Source organism: Eptatretus burgeri, chromosome 6 (assembly GCF_056783735.1).
Source record: "Eptatretus burgeri isolate ZD-2024b chromosome 6, Ebu_testis_v1, whole genome shotgun sequence".
In the NCBI taxonomy this organism is placed as follows: Eukaryota; Metazoa; Chordata; class Myxini; order Myxiniformes; family Myxinidae; genus Eptatretus; species Eptatretus burgeri.
The window spans coordinates 37,206,521-37,218,827 of NC_140966.1; positions in this window are offsets into that span (position 1 = coordinate 37,206,521).

Below are 12,307 nucleotides of genomic sequence, written 5' to 3' on the forward strand. Positions count from 1 at the left end.
ACATAATCACGACACGAGAGAGAGAGAGAGAGAGAGAGAGAGAGAGAGAGAGAGAGAGAGAGAGAGAGAGAGAGAGAGAGAGAGAGAGAGAGAGAGAGAGAGAGAGAGAGAATAAGAGAGAATAAGAGAGAATAAGAGAGAATAAGAGAGAATAAGAGAGAATAAGGATGGATGAGAGGGTCTTCTTCTTATTCTTCTTCTTCTTCTTTCGGCTGCTCCCGTTAGGTGTCGCCACAGCGGATCAACCATCTCCATTTCGCTCTATCCTCCACATCTTCCATTGACACTCCAACCGCCCGCATGTCCGCCCTCACCGCATCCATGAACCTCTTCTTTGGCCTTCCTTGTCTCCTTCTGCCTGGCGGCTCCATCCTCAGCATCCTTCTCCCGATATACTCCGCTTCCCTCCTGTGTACATGTCCAAACCATCTCGATCTCGCCTCTCTCACTTTGTCTCCAAACCATCCGACCTGCGCTGTCCCTCTAATATACTCATTCTTTATCCTGTCCATCCTCGTCACTCCCACCGAGAATCGCAGCATCTTTAAATCTGCCACCTCCAGCTCCGCTTCCTGTCTTTTTGTCAGCGCCACCACCTCCAAACCATACAACATAGCTGATCTCACTACAGTCTTATATACTTTCCCCTTCACTCTTGCAGCTACCCTTCTGTCACAAATCACTGCTGCAACTCTTCTCCACCCACTCCATCCTGCCTGCACTCTCTTTTTCACTTCTCTCCCACACTCTCCGTTACTTTGGACAGTTGATCCCAAGTATTTAAACCCATCCACCTTCCCCACCTCAACTCCTTGCAACCGCACCACACCACCACCCTCCCTCTCATTTACGCACATGTACTCCATCTTACCCTCCTACTGACTATTATTCCCCTTCTCTCCAGTGCGTACCTCCACCTCTCGAGCCTCGCCTCAGCCTGCTCCCTACTCTCCCTACAGATCATGATGTCATCCGCGAACATCATAGTCCATGGAGACTCCAGGCTGATCTCGTCCGTCAACCTGTCCATCACTATTGCAAACAGGAAAAGGCTCAAAGTTGATCCTTGGTGCAATCCCACTTTAACCTTAAACCGGTCCGTCATTCCAACTTCACCGCTGTCACACTGTCCTCATACATATCCTGCACGATCCTCACATACTTCTCCACCACTCCCTACTTCCTCATACAATGCCACAACTCCTCTCTTGGCACCCTATCATAAGCTTTCTCTAAATCCACAAACACACAATGTAACTCTTTCATGCCTTCCCTATACTTCTCCATCAACATTCTCAAAGCAAACATCGCATCAGTGGTGTTCTTTCCTGGCATAAACCCATATTGCTGCTCACAAATCGTCACCTCTCCTCTCAACCTAGCTTCCACTACTCTTTCCCACAACTTCATGGTGTAGCTTGACAACTTTATCCCTCTGTAATTTCCACAGCTCTGCACTTCACCCTTGTTCTTGAAAATCGGAACCAGTACACTTGATCTCCACTCCTCCGGCATTCTCTCACTTTCCAAGATTTTATTAAACAATCTGGTGAACAACCCCACTGCCATCTCTCCTAAGCACTTCGTTGCCATGAGAGGGTGCTGCACTGTATTAGGAGGTGGCGGAGTGAGGATGGGACAGAGAGAGAGAGAGGTGGGGGAGGGAAGTTAGCAGAGTGAAAAATCTTATGCTTTATGAACAACACACACACACACACACACACACACACAAACACACACACACACACACACACACACACACACACACACACACACACACACACACACACACACACACACACACACACACACAGAGGTCAGGTCAGGTATGAGAGTATGCACCAGAGCAGTGCGTCGCTACGCCCACTTCCCACTTTCCAGGGGCCTCCGTCTGACTATGCCCCAGGCAGATGCCTGGCCCATCCCCATCTCCTTGAGATGCTGATCAACCTGCTGCAACCACAAGGCACGTGGTCGGACCATTGGCATCTGCCACTCATGAGACTCCCTCACTGAGAGAATCTGTTGAGCAGGATCAGCGTCAGGAAAACGAGCCACATGCTTCTAAAGCTGCAGCTGATGCTCAAGGACTATGCAGGTAACACATCTCATTTGAATCCCTCTCATCAACCGCTTCTTGGACACAAAGTCCGACCTGCGATAGCCAAGGATTCTCCGAAGAGACCTGGTACCAAAGGAATGAAGTCTCCATCTCAGAACCCTGGTCAGAGTCCAAGACTCACATCCATAGAGACTGGAAGCACCAAGCACCTGAAGACTTGGATTTTCTTCTTCCCGCACAGGTACCGGCCACGCCACACCTCATTATCCAGTGAATCCTTGACTCCCCAGGCTCGACCCAGATGTCCATTGACATCAGACTCCAGCCGGCAGAGACATGAATATCACTGCCAAGGTAAGTGAACCTCGCCATGACCTCAACATGCTCACCACAAACAGGCACAGACAGGACAGCAGCATCCAAATGTTAGTGAAAGCCTGGATCTTAGTTTTGACCCAGGAAACCCGTAATCCCAGCGGCTCCGACTCCTCATTCAGCACCTCGAGGGCCCCCAAAAGGAGATCTAAAAAGATGACTGCATTATCTGTGAAATCAAGGTCAGAGATCTTGGCATTCCCAAGTGATGCACCACAGCTTGATCTCTCGACATCCTCCCCAGAATCCAGTCCATACAGGTGCTGAAAAGTGTGGGGGCCAGTACACACCCCTGACGAACTCCAGTAACAACTGGAAATATGTCAGAGATGGTACCACCACATGTCACAGCACTCTCAGTACCAGAGTAGAGTTCAGACATCAGATCAATCAGTTTTGGTGGCACCCCAAGAAGACCAAGAATCCTCCAGAAGGCATCCCGGTTCACTGAATCAAACGCTTTACAGAAATCAACATGAGCTGCAGGCAGCCCCTGCCAAAACTCTCGTCTGCATTCGGTAAGGACCCGAAGAGCAAGGATACGGTCAATCGTTGACCTCTTTGGTGTAAAGCCTGACTGCTCTGGACACTGGTGCTCAAGAAGATGGTGGCAAATCCTATCATATCAAGAATTATCCGAGCAAAGACCTTGCTCAGCACTGAGAGCAGCCTCACCCCTCAGTAGTTGTTGCAGAACACTGGTGCTTAGACAATATTGGCAATTTTTCGGGAATCGGCAGATTGGAGTCGGTGTGCTTACAAACTGCAGTACGTACAGTGCCTTCAGAAAGTATTCACACCTTTTGACTTTTGTCACATTTTGTTTTGTTACAGCCTGAATTTAAAATGGTTTAAAGTCAATTTTTTTGTCAACGATCTACATAAAATACCACAAAATGGCAAAATGAAAACATGTTTTTAGAAATTTTTACAAATCAATTAAAAATGAAAAGCTGAAATATCTTGCATCAATAAGTATTCAACCCCCTGAGTCAATACTTCGTAAAAGTGGCATTGGCAGCAAATACAGCTTTGAGTCTTCTTGGGTATGTCTGCATCAGCTTAGCACATCTAGATTTGGGGATTTTCTGACATTCTTCCTTGCAGATTTGCTCAAGCTCTGTCAAGTTGGATGGGGAGAATCAGTGAACAGCAATTGTCACGTCGTTCCACAGATTCTCAATGGGATTCAAGTCTGGGCTTTGGCTGGGCCACTCAAGGACTTTCACATTCTTGTTCTGAAACCATTCCAGTGTTGCTTTGGCTTTGTGCTTGGGGTCATTGTCCTGTTGGACATAAATCTTTGCCGCAGTCTGAGGTCTTTTGCATTCTGAAGCAGGTTCTCCTCAAGGAGTTGCATGTATTTGGCCCATTAATTGTTCCCTCTATCTTTCAAAGTCTCCCAGTCCCTGCTTCTGAAAAGCATTCCCCGTAACATGATGCTGCCACAACCATGCTTCAGCGTTGGGATGGTGTTACATGGTGATGAGCTGTGCTCGGTTTCTGCCAGACGTAGCACTTTGAATTCAAGCCAAAGAGTAAAATTTTCATCTCATCAGATCACAGAATATTTTACCTCATGCTCTCAGTCTTTCACGTGCCTTTTTGCAAACTCCAGACATGCTTTCAAGTGCATTTTTCTCAGGAGTGGCTTCTTTCTGACCACTCTCACATAAAGCCTAGATTTGTGAAGTGCTGCAGAGATTGTTGTCCTTCTGACAGGTTCTCCCATCTCAGCCAAGAAACTCTGTAATTCTGTTAGAGTGGTCATTGGGTTCTTGATCACCTTCCTGACCAAGGTCCCTCTTGCACGGTTGCTCAGTTTAGTCAGATGGCCAGCTCTGGGAAGAGTTTGGGTCATTCCATATTCCTTACATTTCCTAATGATGGAGCTCACTGTACTCTTTGGAACTTTCAACACTCAAGACATTGTTTTATACCCTTCCCCAGATCTAAGCCTCCTCAATTCTATCATGGAGTTCTACGGACAGTTCCTTGGAGTTCATGGTCGAGTTTCTGCTCTGACATGCACTGTCAACTGTGTGTCCTGATGTAGAAAGGTGTGTATCTTTCTAAATCATGTCCAATAAATTGAATTGGCCATAGATGGACTCCAATCAAGTTGTGGAAACATCTCAAGGATGATCAAAGGAAATTGGATGCACCTGAGCTCAATTTGGAGTGTCATCGGAAAGGGGTAGAATACTTATTGATGCAAGACATTTGAGCTTTTCATTTTTGATTAATTTGTAAAAATTTCGATAAACATGTTTTCTGGGGTATTTTATTTATTTATTTAGTTTGTTTTTGGTATGCCTTGTCGAGGCTCATATGAGAGCAAACCCACAAAGCACATCAAGGGGGGGCATTAGACAAGAGGGGTGGAAATGGGAAGGACAAAACAGGGGGGAACAGCGACATTAGGAGATCTGTGGAAGGGAGAGGGATGGGGTAGGGAACATGGGGTATACAAGATGGACATACAGGGACTTTCAGGAAGGAAAGCAGGGAATTTGAGGGAGGTGGGTTTGGGGTGGATTAACGAGGGTAGAAAAGATCGAGGCTTTGGATGGGGGACGATAACAGGTGGTGGTGAACAGCCGTTTTGAAGGCCAGGAGGGAAGAATGTGATTGAACAGAGTGAGGGAGTTTATTCCAAAGGCGGGGAAAAAGAGGAATGAAAGAGTGAAGGTGAGCAGTGATTCATGATTTTGGTAGTTTTACCAGAAGGGGGTTATTGGTGCACCTTGAGTGCCCTGCGGAAATATGGTGGGGACAAATCGCAGACAGCAGGGGGGGGGGCGAGACCAGAAAGGAGACGGTAGAAGACAGAAAGACCACCGACCTGACTGTGGTGAGAGAATGAGAGGCACAAAGACTCAGCCTCATCGCACGAGATTCCAATGATCTGAAATGCTTTGGTTTCCACAGCGTGAAGCGAGAAAGGTGAGAGGCAGGAGCACCAGCCTAGAGGGGAGAGCAGTACTCCATCAGGCTGTGGATGAAAGCTTTGGATGTGGTCAGGAGCTCAGATGGGACGAGGAAGGACTTTGCACGATGGAGGATTCCCAGTTGGTGACGAGCTTTGCAGGCCAGGTTGAAAATGTGGCTTTCTCCGGAAAGATCATGTCAGATAGTGAGACCCAGATGCTTGAAAGAAAGGACTTCTTCCAGAGGATTGTTGAGAAAGTGGATGAGGGGGGGGGGGGTTCCAAACGGTCCTTTCGGAGAGACATAGTGAGAGTGTGAGTGTGTAGTTCGGTGACAAAAATAATTAAATTTAATTCATTTTAAATTCAGCCTGCAACACAACAAAATGTGACAAATATCGAGAGGTGTGAATATTTTCTGAAGGCACTGTATTGTATACAATCCAAAAACCTTGAGTAGCTTTCACCATTGTTTTGGGAGAATTTCCAGAAACAAATTTTTTAATACAACATTGCATGAGCGTTTCAAGGAGATGTGCATAAACATTAATCTTGGAAACAGCTGCCAATCGTCATGTGACGGGTGGAATAAAATTTGCCTCGTTAATGTAGAAAACATGTTGATATGGCAATCTGCTCAGAAATCAGGTGTTATCAAATGTATTTTGCTTTGAAACTCACAAAGAGAAACCACATCATTTCTAAAGTACAAGCGATTCATATAAAACTAGAGGGGGAGTACTCGGGAGAGTGTAAAACCTCCGCCGCCAATACTGCTGGGTCACTCAAGTGAACCTTATATCTTATTCATTAAATATGATGTCAACAGTGCTGACAGTTATAGTTCTTTTCTCCAACATTTTTTTTGGGGGGGGGGGGGTTGGAAATCACTTAAAACATGTAGAAATGCAAAAAAAAGAAATCGAAATTTTGTTGAAAAAAAAGTTGCAAAATTTTTTTTCCTCTCTAACAATTATTTGGGGGGGGGGTTGGAAATCACTTAAAACATGTAGAAATGCAAAAAAAAATTCTCAAACAATTTTTTGGGGGAGGGGGTTGGAAATCACTTAAAACATGTAGAAATGCAAAAAAAAAAAAATCTTTTCCTCAAACAATTTTTTTTCCCTAACAATTTTTTTTTGGGGGGGGTTGGAAATCACTTAAAACATGTAGAAATGCAAAAATAAAAATTTTTCTCTAACTATTTTGGGGGGGGTTGGAAATCACTTAAAACATGTAGAAATGCAAAAAAAAAAAAAAATTTTTCTCTAAATTATTTTTGGGGGGGGTTGGAAATCACTTAAAACATGTAGAAATGCAAAAAAAATTCTCTATTTTTGGGGGGGGTAACAATTTTTTTTGGGGAGGGGGGGTTGGAAATAACTTAAAACATGCAGAAATGCAAAAAAAAAATTTCTCTAACAATTTTTTTTGGGGGGGGAACCAAGTCCAAAATTTAATGGCATGATCCTTGGACCATACCTAACCCCCCCACCAAGTTTCGTCGAAATCCGTCGAGGAGTTTTTTTCCGTAATACTATCAACAAACAAACAAACAAACAAACAAACAGAAAGGGGGTGAAAACAGTAACCTCCATTAATCTTCGAAGATGGCGGAGGTTAATAACCAATTGCTTTTGAAACAGTCATGATGCCAAAGGAAAACATGATCGTTCATACGCTGCTGAGGTTAAAAGTTAAAACCTTTTCCACCCTTTGTCATCATGAGATACTAGAAGAAACTTTGCCACCATGGAGCCCGTAACCAAGCATGCATACATAAACCTGCGGAGAGTCCCTTTACATATCCAAATCTACCCGTTTGTACATCTACAGTACCTTACAGCAACTGCCGACAACACATTCAGATCGGGACATGGACTGGACCGCTATTGACTGCAAGGCGTTCAACAAGTGTCTTAAGCACTCAAGGAAGCACTCCAACTAAATAGTTGATCAGGAACGGCTGGGCTTGGCAAGCGATAGCAAGCTGATTGGTGATGGCACATACCAACAAAATACTGCCAAAACATCGCCAATGTATTTACATTTTCAGATTTCACTCTAAATTTCAAGTTTAGTCCATGTGATCCAATCCTCCAAACTCAAATTATATTTCTCTTCTATACTTTAATTATTCCGTGAAAGTAGAAGAGGAAAATCGCATCATATAATGCATGAAATTGCTCCAAGCTCCTAATTTGAAAACTATAGCACGAACAAAAGTGATTTATACAGCGATTGCAAGAATGTTGATGAGACATTCGATGATATGAGTGAGTAAAGTGGTAAAAAAACATTTTGAGTGCTTTATCTTGAATAAACCATTGCAGCCTGTTCTAACTCAAGGCACTGTTGAGCAGGCTGAACAAATTGGCAAATTAAGACCACAGCGAGGTAACCAAGGTAGCACATGAAGACCCCATTGAGGGAGAGCGAGATGTCCGAGGATGCACATGATGACGATATAATTATATGAGGCCGTTAATTATCTTCAAAAGGGATGTTTTAATTTACCCAAACACCCAATCATCACTCATGCAGTACCTTGGAGTTCCCTTCATATGCATGCAAAGTTTCAGGCCTTTAGGTTTCATGGTTTTGGAGTTATGCAGGAGAAACACACTGACTGACTGCCAGACACACACACACTCACACATTTATTATTATAGATAACGAGGTGAATGCACCCGGCGCTGCCCGGGTTCTTTTTGAATGAATTTAATCTCCTATACATATGTCTGACGCGAGCACAGTATCGGTTCCCTATTGGGCCATGGCAGTCATAGGCTAAGGGGGTTGGTGAGGAGGAAACATAACATATTTTGACGGCGTGAGGTAGGGTCCACTTGTCTAATTCCAATTTACCTAAGTACTCACGCCGTCTAGCTACCGGGAAAACCACACCCTCGGCCGACTCTGTCCGAACCGAGTCGCATGTACCGACTCGGGTCCGGTGTACCGAGCGGGAGTTACCAGAGCCGCGCTGGTCCCAATGACAACTTACAGCACATGGCCTCTGTAACTCTCATTATGCACCGTGCTGGGTCAATGAAAGAAAGTGACAGACAACGAGCTGGTACATTGAACAATTGGGGGTTTATTTATCAGGGGGGGCAGGGGAGCACAAAGAGCAGAGTTATCTGAATAAAAGAAAATGTACAATGAACAAAAGCACTTAACAATTTCTACTTACAGACGGGGCCCACGAACACACACACACACACACACACACACACACACACACACACACACACACACACACACACACACACACACACACACACACCCAAAAGAAATGAACCCCGTGGGGTCATTATTCGGTCCTTCAGCCCAAAAGGGCAAGGCGGGCTAGGGACCAGGGTCTTGTCGGGTACCTCTCCGCCTCGTGCGGTCACACCGTACTTCAACCACCATGGTGGGACTCGAACCCGCAACTTGTGAATTGCTGCTTCCACTAGAAGTCCAATGCGCGATCCATTGCGCCATGGAGCCACTTGAAGGACTGCAGACGAAAAGCCACCACGACCAAGACCAAGCCACTCGCCACGATGACTCCAGAACACTCGTCCGGACAATCACTCTCCTCTTCTTGCCAGGTCCGAGCGGTTTTTTCCCCTTCCACTCGCCTCCTGAATGGACGGGGTGTGTCGGGGCGTCTCGGAGGCCCGCCCCTCGAAGAGGCTCTGTAGTAGCTTTCGGAACGCTGGCCTCCCATTGGCCGGAGCGCCTCGGCTCTGCTCGTCCTTCGCTCATTGGCTGGAGGAAACGCTCCATGCCCTTCCTCGGAGCAGAGCCTCGATCTGAAGCGAATGGAGGCTCCGCCCACGCCTTCAGCCAAAAACACGTGGGTAATGGAGTCGATGGTGTGGAGAGGGGAAGGGGGTTTGTTGTAAAAAAAACTAACTTTAAAGAAACTTCGCAGCGCACACATGTAATTCCCGTTAGACATAGGGGTTGGAGCCCTAACTATAAACACATACTTATCGAGATAACTGAGCTACGGGGACTGCTGTCTGTTTGTGTGCACAAGGCTTCCAAATCCATAACAATATGACCATGGGCAGATGTTATCTCTGAGACAATCATCAATCCCGCAGTCCTTTGTCAGTGGGGTATTATTTTTTTTTTTAAAAAACAACAACAACAACAACAACAACAACAACAACAACAACAACAACAACAACAACAACAACAACAACAACAATATGTCCTGGCCTTTTATGGCTGGAATCAAGAAATGGAATTTCTGAATGACAAATTCCTTGTGATTATGACATTCGAATATGCAGAGTGGACATTATTGGTGGGGTGCAACGAAGCAGTTTGTGCTTGAAACTTACAACTCTCTACACTCTTCTCCACCCTGGCCACTTTGTGCCAATATGCCTCCGGCTACACAACATGTGGTGTGAGGGGCTTTGGCAACAGTCCTCTGCATGAGATGCTACTCTTCTCCACGTATTCTCCCTGCCCACTTTCATCCACTAAGTTTGATGGATGAAGTTTTTGATGGCTTGGTCCTGTGCAGGTTGCCAGTCAAAAACACGATCAGCTCTCAGTAAAGCTTGAAGTGGTGCATTGACTTCACGCAGTTGAGGAATAAATTTAGCCAGATAAGCAACAAATCCAAGGAAATGCCGCATGTCCTCTTTATTCCGTGGAATAGGCATATTACGGAGGGCTTCAATTCTTGAGGGGTCGGACTTGAGTCTGTCTGCAGTAAGTAGATGCCCAACGTACCGAACCTCCTTTTGGCGAACATTGCATTTTTGCATGTTCAATTTGAGGTTGTAGGATGTAGCCCTCTCCATGACTTGCTTTAAAATGCTGTCGTGATGAGCTCGATCTCGTCCTGCAATCAAGATATCGTCCATGATCACTGTAGCTCCAATAATGCCATCCAACATTTGATCCATGATACACTGAAATATTTCTGGGGCACATTTAAATCCAAATGGTAGCCTCAGCCAACGAAAACGACCCATTGAAGGTTGAAGGTATTGAATATTGAATAAGTATTGATTGAAATAATAAGTATTATATTATTATTATAAATAATAATAAGTATTGTTTAAGTATAATAATAAGTATAATAATAATAAATATTATTATTATAAATAAATAATAATAAGTATTGAAGGTCATCAGTTTTGATGACTCCTCATCCAGGAAAATCTGTAGAAACCCAGTCTTTGCATCCAATACTCAGAATAAGTTGGCTTTTGGGAGGTTGGAGACCACCTCTTCCACCGTCTTCATGGGATAATGTTCACATTTAATGGCCTTGTTGAGATCTCAAGGATCCAAACATATTCTTAGCTTGCCATTGCGAACTGCAACTACCATAGAGCTGACCCACTCAGTTGGCTTGTCCACCAGAGTTATGAAGCTGTTATCTACCATCTTGTTCAATTCCTCAATGGTCCTTGGCATTAGCGCAGTGGGTTGCCGACGTACAGCATGTAAAACCCCATTGGCTGTTGGGTGTATTTTGATTTGGTAGACCCTTGGTAGGCTACCTGATGTACCAATGATATTGGGAAAATCTCAAAGCACTGGGGGCACCGATTAATCATCCACTGACTGAACCTCCGCCAGGGAACTCGGTCGAGCAATGAGGCCAAGGTTCTCAGCGGTCTCCCCTGATATCACGTTCTCCTGATCCAGATTGACCAGCTCGCATGAAGCTATTACAGACCTCTCCTTGAATTCCAGGAACGATCCGTGGAAGCAACTGGTCGAATGATGTGGTTGGAGTAAGTTCTCAGGGTTCTCTGAGACTTGTGAAGTTCAGTATTAACTGGTAGTCCATGAAAATCCCTGAGTGTAAGTATATTGCACCTTTCCTCTGTATCAATATAGAAGGTAATGTTCGCCATGCCACTGACTCTGACAGTCTGAGACCATTTGTCATCTGCCAGAGTGCCGATGTCAATCTTGTATATTTGAAGAACCTCCGAATTGCCTTCAGGTAGTTATTCCTTGTGTTCTCCAGCATCGACGAGGAGTGTTTTGCCCAGTCGCTGTCGCCTATGACATACCAACATTCAGTTGTTCTGTCGTTTGCAATAGGAACAGACGGAGCCTCCTGCAGGACATTTCCCTTGGTTCCACAAATGCCGCTCATCCTTGCCACATCTATCGCATGTTATAATTCCGAACAGCTGCGATGACGAGGCACACGGCTTGGGATGCAGTTTGCTCTGAGCTGTGATAGCTGACACTCCAAGTTTGTAGTTATCTTTATTCCGCACTGTGAGGATTTGCTTGCGAGACTACTCAAACTGTTGTCCTATCTCCAGAGCCTTTGCCAGTGACAGTCCTTCACCTTGATCCAGTAACCCTTCCTGCACCCTGGATTCAAAAATTCCATCAATGATTGCATCTACTAGATCGCATACTCGCAGTCTATGAGAATAATCCTCAGGTCCTTCACAAAGTTATCAATGGTCTCCCCACTCTTTTGTTTCTGCTGCTTGAGCCGGTGCTGGGTGATCCGCTTGTTCTTTCTCGGTCGCACATACGTTTCGAAATGATCCATTACCTTGTAGGGATCATCTTTCTCAGTCTCCTCCCATCTGAACGTTTTATAAACCTCACGGCCATGAGCACCAATCCACATGCCCAGTCATCTGGCTTTTCGCTTTGGGTTTATCTCTGATAGCGGGTCCACGAACACGAACTGTTCAACATGGTCTCGAAATCGAGTGAATTCTCCAAAATAAATCCACTGCATCCTAATCGATAGTCGGGTATTCAAAGTTCGGAAATGCCATACCCTACTTATGGATGATCGTTAGTTACTGCTTTGCATTACAGGTGTGGACTCACCTGCGCTCCCTGGTCCAAGTAGATAGAAGTTATAAAAACCAAGTATCGACATCGGGGAAAAAATGATCAAAGAATGGTGTAAGAATCGTACATGAAGATATGAATT